Raw genomic sequence first — 11,052 nt, 5'->3', positions numbered from 1 at the left:
CACTTTATAGCCTGAATGACTTCCTGATATTTAATTGTTCGGAGTATACACCTCCGCCAACGTGTCCTTCTAATTTGGAGCCATCTGTATAGAAACAGATTGCGTCCGTCGTGCCCGGTCGGTCCTGCTCCCATTCCTCTCTATCTGGAAAGGGTGTGTGACTATATTCAATGGATTTGTATAGATCCGTGATCTTCGGAATCGATTTATCATGCTGGAGAATTTTAGCATGGCCATATAATTGGGCTTTCCACTGCCCTGTGTCCCTCATTCGAATAGCTGCCGATTTGGCCCTTTCCATGCCTGCTAAGTCCAGGCTAGGGAGGTTCAAGATCGCATTCAGCGCTTCATTCGGGGTGGTTCGAAGGGCTGCACTAATACACAAAGCCGCCATTCGCTGTACTTTGTTTAGAGGAGTCAGTATGCATTGTTTGTGCAGGGCGGTCCACCACAGAGCCACTCCGTACAGTAGGATTGGCTTGACTACCGCTGTATGTATCCAGTTGACTATTCTAGGGAACATGCCCAATCTTAGCCCAATTGCATTTTTACAGGAGTAAAGTGCAATGGTCGCTTTCTTGGTTCTCTCTTGGTTGTTTAAGCCCCATTTGAGGCGTTTGTCTAATACTAACCCCAAGAACCTGGCGTGATCGCTAAAAGAGAGATTACAATTGTTTAGAATGGGTGGGTTGATGTGTGGAATTTTGCATCTATTTGTAAATAGAACAAGTTCGAGAGATTTACCTAGAGTCCGTTCGTTAACGTCCATTCCGATAGTATTTTAGGTTAAGCGGTCATAAGATCGCAAAGTGTTTGTGGATATTTTCAATTAAAGATGATGAGGACGTCGTCTGCGTATGCCACAACCTTACCACCTCCTCCTTCCAGAATCCGCAGTAGTTTATTTACTGCGGTATTCCACAGGAGGGGTGATAGTACACCTCCTTGCGGGCTGCCTCTGTTCACTAGTCTAGTCTGGGTTGAGGTCCCTAGAGTGGCTGTGACCATTCTGCTTATCAGCAATTTATGGATTAGCCTCACCATTGGCGGCTCAACCCCTAGTTCTGTGAGAGATTCTGTTACAGCAGTGGGGAGCACGTTATTGAAGGCTCCCTCTATATCCAGGAAGGCGATCAGTGTGTATTCATTGATGCTGAGTGATTTCTCGATGCTGCTTACCACCAAGTGTAGCGCCGATTCGGTTGACTTACCTTTGGTGTAAGCGTGCTGTGCCCTTGATATCTGTGTCGGGTCTATGGTGGCCCTTATGTGTAGGCTTATCATTCTTTCAAAGCTCTTAAGCAGGAACGATGTTAGGCTTATTGGCCTAAAATCCTTTGCTGTGGTGTGGGTGGCCTTCCCTGCCCTGGGAATGAAAACCACCTTCGTTTCTTGGCACGCTGTTGGTAGTTCTCCTACCGCCAGGATGGAGTGGAAGATTTTTTTCAACCAGTTTATGGCTATTTGTCCTGCTTGTTGGATGTGTGCCGGTGCTATCCCGTCCCGGCGATTTGTATGGTTTGAGACTATGATAGGAGGGGAACTAATTCGATTCCCTCTCCTACTCTTCTTTCTGGAGGATGACCTGTTTGTTGGCTCCCCGCGAAGTGAGCGTCTAGGAGCAGGTCCCAGGACTCTTTACTGGAGTCTGACCATGATCCATTTGCTTTTTGAAGATATCCCAAAGACGCGCTCTTCTAATGACCTTTTTGTAAGAGGCTTGTTCATACTTGTAGTTCAGCCAATTAGTGACCTCATTTCCCGTCTTTGCTCTGTTAAACAGGCATCTGCAGTTGGTTCCCCTTGGTTTCTCTGTGGGGCATGCCACTTTGAAGGCAGTGTTGCATGCCTCTGTGAATTTATATACTGTTTCGTCCAGCTCCTGTGGACTTGTGATGCTTTCTGACGGTTCCATGGGGAGGATATTTTTCAGAACTTCTTTGTACCTGTGCCAGTCGGCTCGTCTGGGGTTAGCGAAGCTGACCGGCAAGGGCGAATCAAGGGACAATACGGTTTCTATGAGTCTATGGTCCGAAAAGGAGTGCTCGTCAGAGACTGCCCAGTTTTTGACTGCGCCTACGAGTGAGTCGGATACCAAAGTTAGATCTATGATCGTTTGGCAAGCTTTAGTTATGAATGTAGGGACATTGCCCCTATTGCATAAGAATAGGCTCGAATTTAGAATAAAATCAAAAAGAGACTACCCTCTGTCGTTGTCGTTTGGGCAACCCCACTGGGTGTGATGGGCGTTGGCGTCACAGCCTATTACCAAACCTTTCCTGAGCTTTTCGCATTTCTCTGCCGGTCCTCTGACCAGCGCATCTGGGGGGTTTTCCTTTTCAAAGGCCAAGTAGACCGATAGGACCCTTATAGAGCCACTTTGCAGCTCCATGCTTACTGCGGTGTTGTCTCCGTTGCTGTAATTGCGAAGTAGAAATATACTAAGATGCCTTTTGGATAATATGCAGGTTCGTATTTTACCTTCTTTGTGGTCAAGCATAAGCTTGTATTCCTTGGTTCCTAGTCCAGCAACCTTGCCTAGGTCGGCTCCACCTTCGATCAGGCGAATCAGAAGTGCAGCAGACGCTGCTTTACTGTGGTGAAGGTTTATTTGTAGAAGTCTTAGTGACATCTACAGCTCCAACCTCCACCACAGTGACGTCGGTCTCCTCTGTGTCGCTGAGGTCTACGTCCTCGATGGCCGGTCCAAGCGCTCGCATCTCTTTGCTTAGCGACGAATCGGTAGAGTAGCCATCCTCCGGCCCACCAGGTGCCTCCAACTCCTCAGTAAGCACCTGCTCGGCTGGGTTGCCGGCAGAGCTGCTAGCGGCGTTGGAGTCGCCCTTATACACCTGGATGTGGACCGCACTGAACCCGAAGTTCTTGCAACATGAAGAGGATGTCCTTCGGCGCCATGATCGCTGCTGGAAGCCAAATCCTGGCTCGGGGCCTACTGGGGACATCACACCAGTCTAGCGCGACGATGTTCGCCCCTTCGTAGACCTCACCGAGCTTGCTCGTCGCCTGTTTGTACAAGTCGGCCGACCGCTGACCGTCGCAGGCCACCACCTTGACGCTGCCCTGGTACTAGCCCGCGTCCATGCAGCAGGGCGAGGTGGCTGGCTTCTCCCGTACCTTGCGCCAGCAGATGAGGGAAAGGTGGGACTCCACTGCCTTCCTCTTGTTCCTGGGGATCCTGGCCTGCGGATTTCCCCTGTCAACTAGGCCGAGTAGGACACGGTTCTTCGTGATTTCGGCGAACGAGACTGATGGCTGGATCTTAGATCTCTTCGCCGATGGTCCGGGTAGTTCGAGGGATCGCTGCCTTTTTGCCTGAGTCCCTTCTTGAGTGGGCTTATCCTGCAGTCCGCAGTCCGCCTTTCTGCGTATGTATATTTGTTTGCTCCAGCGGGTGGCCCGAGCGCCTTGGCAGTGCCTACCGCTGCTTTAGGCGCAGATGCGCCCGTGGCGGAGGCGTTTGCGGCTGGCTTTCTGCCACCCGTCATCCCCAGTTTGGGATGCGGCCCTTTCGGGACCGTGCTGGTGCGGATGGTGGAACCAGTGTTCAGCTTATCCTAGGGTTTTTTGAGATTTTCCGTCTCTGTGTTTTGTGTTGTTTTGTTAATTGACTTTGTTTGTTCCATAATTTGTCCCACGAGTTGCGGAGAAGGGGAAAAGTCCGCCCGGGCAGAGATCCGCGATGCCCGGGTAAGGCGATAGTTAAAACAGGGGGTCGCCATGTCCCTGAGCACACCGTTTGAGACTGGGCTAGTTTTTGATTCGGGCCCCCAGCCAGGCTGACTCTTGGCACGGTCCGTATTACACCACATCTCGGCCCGGAGTGAGATGTTGTTTGGGAGGGGAGATGGGTAGGTGTTGTGTTGGGAGTGGGTTTGTGTAAAGCAACTATTTAGATGCGGCTGAACAACTCGCATCGTCGGTATTGCTTCGTTGCAATATACCCGCTGGCTGTCCGGGACTGTTTATTTACTAGGTATTTACGCGATGAAATTTTTAGGACGTAGAAATCGCAGATGATAGAGCTATAATAATAGAGGAATTACATATTACGTACGCCCTCCACTTAGAAAGATTCACATAGAGAAACAACGACGAATCTTTAGACAAGGGGAGGGGTGCATGTGACTAACCAGACTCATACTGGTAAAGGCAGAAGAAAATGCAATTCGGCAATTCTCGGGTGTCGCGTGGCCAGAACAACGGCCACGATCAACCTACTGGTTACCATACTCCGGTAGCTAGCAAAGGGCAACAGCCAGCCATTGACTCCCAAGATAGCAGATATCAAGAAACAGTAATCCTAGGTGGGAACACCTAGTTTATCCGATCCATACCGGCAGCCAAGTAAAAGCTCTAGTCTGGTATAAAAGACCTTAGACAAATAGAGCTTAGAGAGAGAATCCATTTGTGTGTCTTGCTGACGGAAGCCGGCAGCTCCGAGGGAAGACGACTTTCCCTGGGGTAGTCGTCCACGGAGTCTTCTGCCACCAGGACCAGCCACCATATCCAACAGTCCTTGAGGAGGACACAAATCGCTGCTCGAAAGATCCTTATGTGTTGGACCAGCGCCGCCATTGTCATCAAAGAACGTGGAGAGGATCAACAATAAGGACGACATCTGTCATACTGTGATGTTTTGTAGCCGCAGTACCCGTGATCCCCATGCTCCTGAAAATTGTTCAGCTGTAGGAGCCATCCGTTCAGAGGCGTAGCGACCAATAGCATACGTCGGGGAAAGTTGTGATGCAACATAAATGTGTTAATCGAGCCAACCAAAGTGAACTCATGCATAACCAAAGACCAATATCCTCTAATAATACAGTTGGAGAACAAGTGAAAATCAACAAAAAAACATTGGAAGCATTCGAACATGCACTGAAATACATTTAAAACCAACCGAATCGATAGACAAAGTGCGAATCATGATGAACAGCCGTTGAAGAAGTCGCATGCCTCGGGCGTAATTTAACTATATATTTTGTGTTTAAGTGAATTGGTATACTTAAGAAAAGCCGTATTTTGGTGCACGTATATTTATATATATATATATACCCAATATAATATTTTCCAAAGCCCAGGATCCGGAGCGTCGAGATCTCATCGCCCAGGATTTAAAGAGGGGGTAAGTTTGTCGGAACACGGTTCCTTTCTTATAAACATACATATATAAATATCCGTGCAGTATCCTACAGTTTTATAGACTACTATAAACTTTTCCAGCGGCGAGTATCAGCCTTGTTGTTGTATGTACAATTGCAAGAGCTCTCTGAGCGACGTTTTGTAGTCGTGAATAGTCAGCATTTTGCTGATGTGTGCACCTTCACAGGTGGTAAATTCGATACTCTCCGCTAACCCAAATATTGTCAATTAATTTAACCCCCATATGAATTAGCCAAAATTATGTTACTCAACACCGGCACACGCCGAACTAAATATTATTCAATAAATTTGTAATGTGAAAAAGTATTCTAAAACATGGTGTGCTAAAGCTTTATTAAAGGGGTGTGCTGACGCGAGAAGTGGAGTAGGTCAAGAACAATGACATAACTTTTGACGGACAACCTTGACAATAGGGGATCGTATTGCGCGGCCTGCGACGATCCATTGGCACACGAACGTGTGAAGGGGAGGGAATATGGCCAAAACACAGCCCGATCGTAATGCGATCAAGCGACAGCTAAGCTTGTGGGGCAGTGTGGACTGACGACCGACGAACTTTATGAAGTAATATTATTTTCCAGGCACTTTTAATATTTATTCTCGTTATGTTGGAGAGGAGAGAGGCTTACCAAGAGCCCACGACCCGAATACGACGTAGCTTATGCCGGCAAATGGTGCCAGAATATCGGACGCCTCTCCCTCGGCCCAAGTCCTTGTCAGGACTCGGGCACTAATATGCCCACGTAACAGAATTGGCGCCCAACGTTAGGATTTTTCATATTCCTTAAGGAATTTTATTAGGGTCAACGATCTCGATGCCTGCGGTATCGGAGTGGATGCACCTAAGTATGGCAAAGCTTCCATCTTTATTTGCCATGAGTAATTTGACTATTTTATAGAGCAGGGAACTTAAATAATTTTAAATATGCACCTACTAATTTGTTTTTGTCTTTAAATTAATAACTGTAAAGTCCCCAACTTCTGTGACTGTCAGTGTTGAGTGGCCACTCAATCAGAACTTTGTCGCAGAATAGAGGCCTGACTTTGAAATGATTTTAAACCTTAGAATTTCTCTGTTTTATTCATGGACAAATTTACCAGAACTTCCTTAAACCAAGAACTATGAGTTATCCTTTTTTATAATACTATACCTATAACTAAGTGTCGACGACTACTTGTTAAAATTAACGTAAATACAATTTGTAGGTGCTTTCTGGCCGACGCCACACGACGTACTACGCATTTGCCCGGTCGTTTGAATTGGTTCGAGTCCAGAAAGAGCAGGAGCGCAAGCATTACGGTAACGCATTTAGCAGTTGCGGTGCGGGTCTACTGTTCGTTTGTCGATCCAGGACAGAATGGGGGTGGGGGAACTGACAGGAAACGCAAAGCCGACGCCCTACAACGTACTGGGCATTTGTCCGGTCGTTTGCTTGGTTCGAGTCCAGAGAAATAGGAGACGGTTGTGGAGCCCGAGAATGATCGGTCAACCAACTCGTTTTCCGACGACTGGCGGGAGGGGGTTTTTGGACAGATTCCTTATCTAGACACAGCCATTCCGTTTGGAACATTTGGGATGTCTAGAAAAAGGGAAAGTATGGGCATGTTAGCTTAGCGGAACCGCGTTGTGTAGAAGCGGCTAACACCCCTAGTTAGGGAAATTTATTTTGTTTTTTGTTTGGGGCTTAAATATCGGACGGTTCTTGACCGAAGAGAAACTTGAGAAGCAGAGAGAAGCACCCCCAGTTTATAAACATTTTTATTGTCGACTTATTCAGCGTATACATCGCTGACCGGGTGTTTTGAAAATAATCACGTAAAGCTTTTATACCAAACGAAATAAAGTGAAGACAAATTTTAGTGCGTGTATTAATTCGCACAAAGTGACAATCTATAAAAAGAAAGCGGAGGCCTTTAAAGAAGGTCAAATAATATAAATGAAGGGGGCCAAGAAGAAGGTCCTATTCCAACCCAGCACCGGAAGAGTGACCCGAGCAACAACGCGTGGAGACAACGCGCCAAGGCTAGGAGACTCATCTGAAAGAGAGCCGTGGGAGCTCGCACAGAATCAGCCAGGACAGGTAGATACCCTGTCCGAAGAAAACAATTTGGACCAATACACTGAAATGGAAGGAGCCGCCGGAGGGGAGAATCTACCCCTAGGACCGCCGAAAGGAAGATCAAGTATGCTTCCCCAATTTCAGAGGCACGAGGAGGACAACTTCAAGGCTGCCGAGCGACGTGAGCAAAGGTTGATGGAGCTCTTGAGACAGAGCAACGAAATGCAGCGTGGAATGAGTGCCCAGATAGAAGCGCTGAAGGCACAGATAACAGAATTGCAGTCTCGGACACCCAGGAGACCCGAACAGAAGGGACTGCCTTCGCCGCCCCGAACTGTTCCGAATCCAACGGACAGCTTCTTGATATACCAAGAGACCCCGCCTCTGGAACCAGTAACGCAGGACATGCTTAGTAGCCAGATGCACCGGTTAAGAACACCCAGGCGGATGGACACCCCGTCCCACCGGCAATCCAGAACAAACGAGAGGGAGACGAGTCACCAACTGCATCCAGAGATCGATCGGAGCTCATCATTTCAGGGACCAAGACCAAAAGGAGTCAGATTAGACAGATGGAACCTAAAGTTCGATGGAAGCGGTCGCGGCATGACAGTTGAAAGTTTCCTGTTCCGCGTAGACCGATTGCAAGAATTGTACGACCTCAGTCGCCAACAAGTCTTTCGTGAATTCCATCTTCTGTTGGCAGGTGCAGCCACGAAATGGTATTGGCAGTTAATGGAGGACAAGGCAGAAGATTACGATTTTGACTACTACTCATTGACCCAAGAAATGAATCGAGCATTTTCCACTACCGGAAGTGACCTTATGAAAGTCAAGGAATTAATGGAACGCAAGCAAGGACAGCACAAAACCTTCAGCGATTATGTCTCCGATATGCACAACTTGCATTTCAAACTGAAGCATAAAATCGCTGAAGATGAATTTGTTGAGCTTTTGAAAGACAACATGAACTCCCAGATGGGCGGCTTGCTGCTAACATCCCCATTAACTTCGTTAGCGGAATTCAAAAGGGAGGGTCTCCGAGTGGACCGCTGGTTAAAAAGTACTGCGAAAAACATGCCCAACACTACAAAGCTTTCCTAATAGTACAAAAGTACAAACATATAAATCAAACGTTTCTAATAAATATGCTTTAACAGATCGTCAGTTAGATCAAACACAGATTCCATGCCCCAAGTATATGAATAATACTAGAGTACATAATATACCTTTAATATAAAGCAACAGCAGTGAAGATATCAGCCCGAACAGCTCAGCCGATAAAACATGAGACTCTTGATCAGAGAAGTGGGTCGAAGCCACACGTGAACGGGCGCCTAAAAAGGAGAAGAAACACGGTACAGACAACGATGGTCGTACACAGATTCCTTTTGCGAAGTCATTCCATGCGGTCCGCATCGATCACTTCGAGCCTATTACGTACGCCCTCCACATAGAAAGATTCACATAGAGAAACAACGACGAATCTTTAGACAAGGGGAGGGGTGCAGGTGACTAACCAGACTCATACTGGTAAAGGCAGAAGAAAATGCAATTCGGCAATTCTCGGGTGTCGCGTGGCCAGAACAACGGCCACGATCAACCTACTGGTTACCATACTCCGGTAGCTAGCAAAGGGCAACAGCCAGCCATTGACTCCCAAGATAGCAGATATCAAGAAACAGTAATCCTAGGTGGGAACACCTAGTTTATCCGATCCATACCGGCAGCCAAGTAAAAGCTCTAGTCTGGTATAAAAGACCTTAGACAAATAGAGCTTAGAGAGAGAATCCATTTGTGTGTCTTGCTGACGGAAGCCGGCAGCTCCGAGGGAAGACGACTTTCCCTGGGGTAGTCGTCCACGGAGTCTTCTGCGACCAGGACCAGCCACCATATCCAACAGTCCTTGAGGAGGACACAAATCGCTGCTCGAAAGATCCTTATGTGTTGGACCAGCGCCGCCATTGTCATCAAAGAACGTGGAGAGGATCAACAATAAGGACGACATCTGTCATACTGTGATGTTTTGTAGCCGCAGTACCCGTGATCCCCATGCTCCTGAAAATTGTTCAGCTGTAGGAGCCATCCGTTCAGAGGCGTAGCGACCAATAGCATACGTCGGGGAAAGTTGTGATGCAACATAAATGTGTTAATCGAGCCAACCAAAGTGAACTCATGCATAACCAAAGACCAATATCCTCTAATAATACAGTTGGAGAACAAGTGAAAATCAACAAAAAAACATTGGAAGCATTCAAACATGCACTGAAATACATTTAAAACCAACCGAATCGATAGACAAAGTGCGAATCATGATGAACAGCCGTTGAAGAAGTCGCATGCCTCGGGCGTAATATAACTATATATTTTGTGTTTAAGTGAATTGGTATACTTAAGAAAAGCCGTATTTTGGTGCACGTATATTTATATATATATATATACCCAATATAATATTTTCCAAAGCCCAGGATCCGGAGCGTCGAGATCTCATCGCCCAGGATTTAAAGAGGGGGTAAGTTTGTCGGAACACGGTTCCTTTCTTATAAACATACATATATAAATATCCGTGCAGTATCCTACAGTTTTATAGACTACTATAAACTTTTCCAGCGGCGAGTATCAGCCTTGTTGTTGTATGTACAATTGCAAGAGCTCTCTGAGCGACGTTTTGTAGTCGTGAATAGTCAGCATTTTGCTGATGTGTGCACCTTCACAGGTGGTAAATTCGATACTCTCCGCTAACCCAAATATTGTCAATTAATTTAACCCCCATATGAATTAGCCAAAATTATGTTACTCAACACCGGCACACGCCGAACTAAATATTATCCAATAAATTTGTAATGTGAAAAAGTATTCGAAAACATGGTGTGCTAAAGCTTTATTAAAGGGGTGTGCTGACGCGAGAAGTGGAGTAGGTTAAGAACAATGACATAACTTTTGACGGACAACCTTGACAATAGGGGATCGTATTGCGCGGCCTGCGACGATCCATTGGCACACGAACGTGTGAAGGGGAGGGAATATGGCCAAAACACAGCCCGATCGTAATGCGATCAAGCGACAGCTAAGCTTGTGGGGCAGTGTGGACTGACGACCGACGAACTTTATGAAGTAATATTATTTTCCAGGCACTTTTAATATTTATTCTCGTTATGTTGGAGAGGAGAGAGGCTTACCAAGAGCCCACGACCCGAATACGACGTAGCTTATGCCGGCAAATGGTGCCAGAATATCGGACGCCTCTCCCTCGGCCCAAGTCCTTGTCAGGACTCGGGCACTAATATGCCCACGTAATAAGCTCATCAGGGACTAGACGAAATTATAAACAAATCAGTAGATTATATTATTATTACTTATATTATTCAATGATTTCCCCAAGCCAAAGTACTTATGACCGATAACGAACCGAGCTCTTTTGCACAAAGTTTCGAATTAACTTTACACTACGCAGACCCAAGGCACAGTACCTCAAACGGACTGGTTCAAAGGGCACAATCGACACTAACAGAATTAGCACACTCCATAAAAGAAGAATTTAATCTAACAGATTATTCTGAAATTGTAATTAGAGCAGCTCAGGGTATTCGATTCACAACGAACCAAACACCTTTTAACATAACTTATTGTTGGAATTTGCATGTTCAAATGTACAAAAGTCACATGGATAATTGTGCACGCATACATGCATGTATACGAGAAGTAAACGCACATTCCGATGGGCAAGTCTTAGTTTCCTAGGAAACCGCTAAAGGTAACGGGACCATCGTGCTTCTTCTTCTCATCTTCTCTTTTGCTCTCTCGATATTCT

Source organism: Drosophila subpulchrella, unplaced genomic scaffold (assembly GCF_014743375.2).
Source record: "Drosophila subpulchrella strain 33 F10 #4 breed RU33 unplaced genomic scaffold, RU_Dsub_v1.1 Primary Assembly Seq41, whole genome shotgun sequence".
NCBI classification, from domain to species: domain Eukaryota; kingdom Metazoa; phylum Arthropoda; class Insecta; order Diptera; family Drosophilidae; genus Drosophila; species Drosophila subpulchrella.
Note: the sequence above shows the minus strand (reverse complement) of the source record.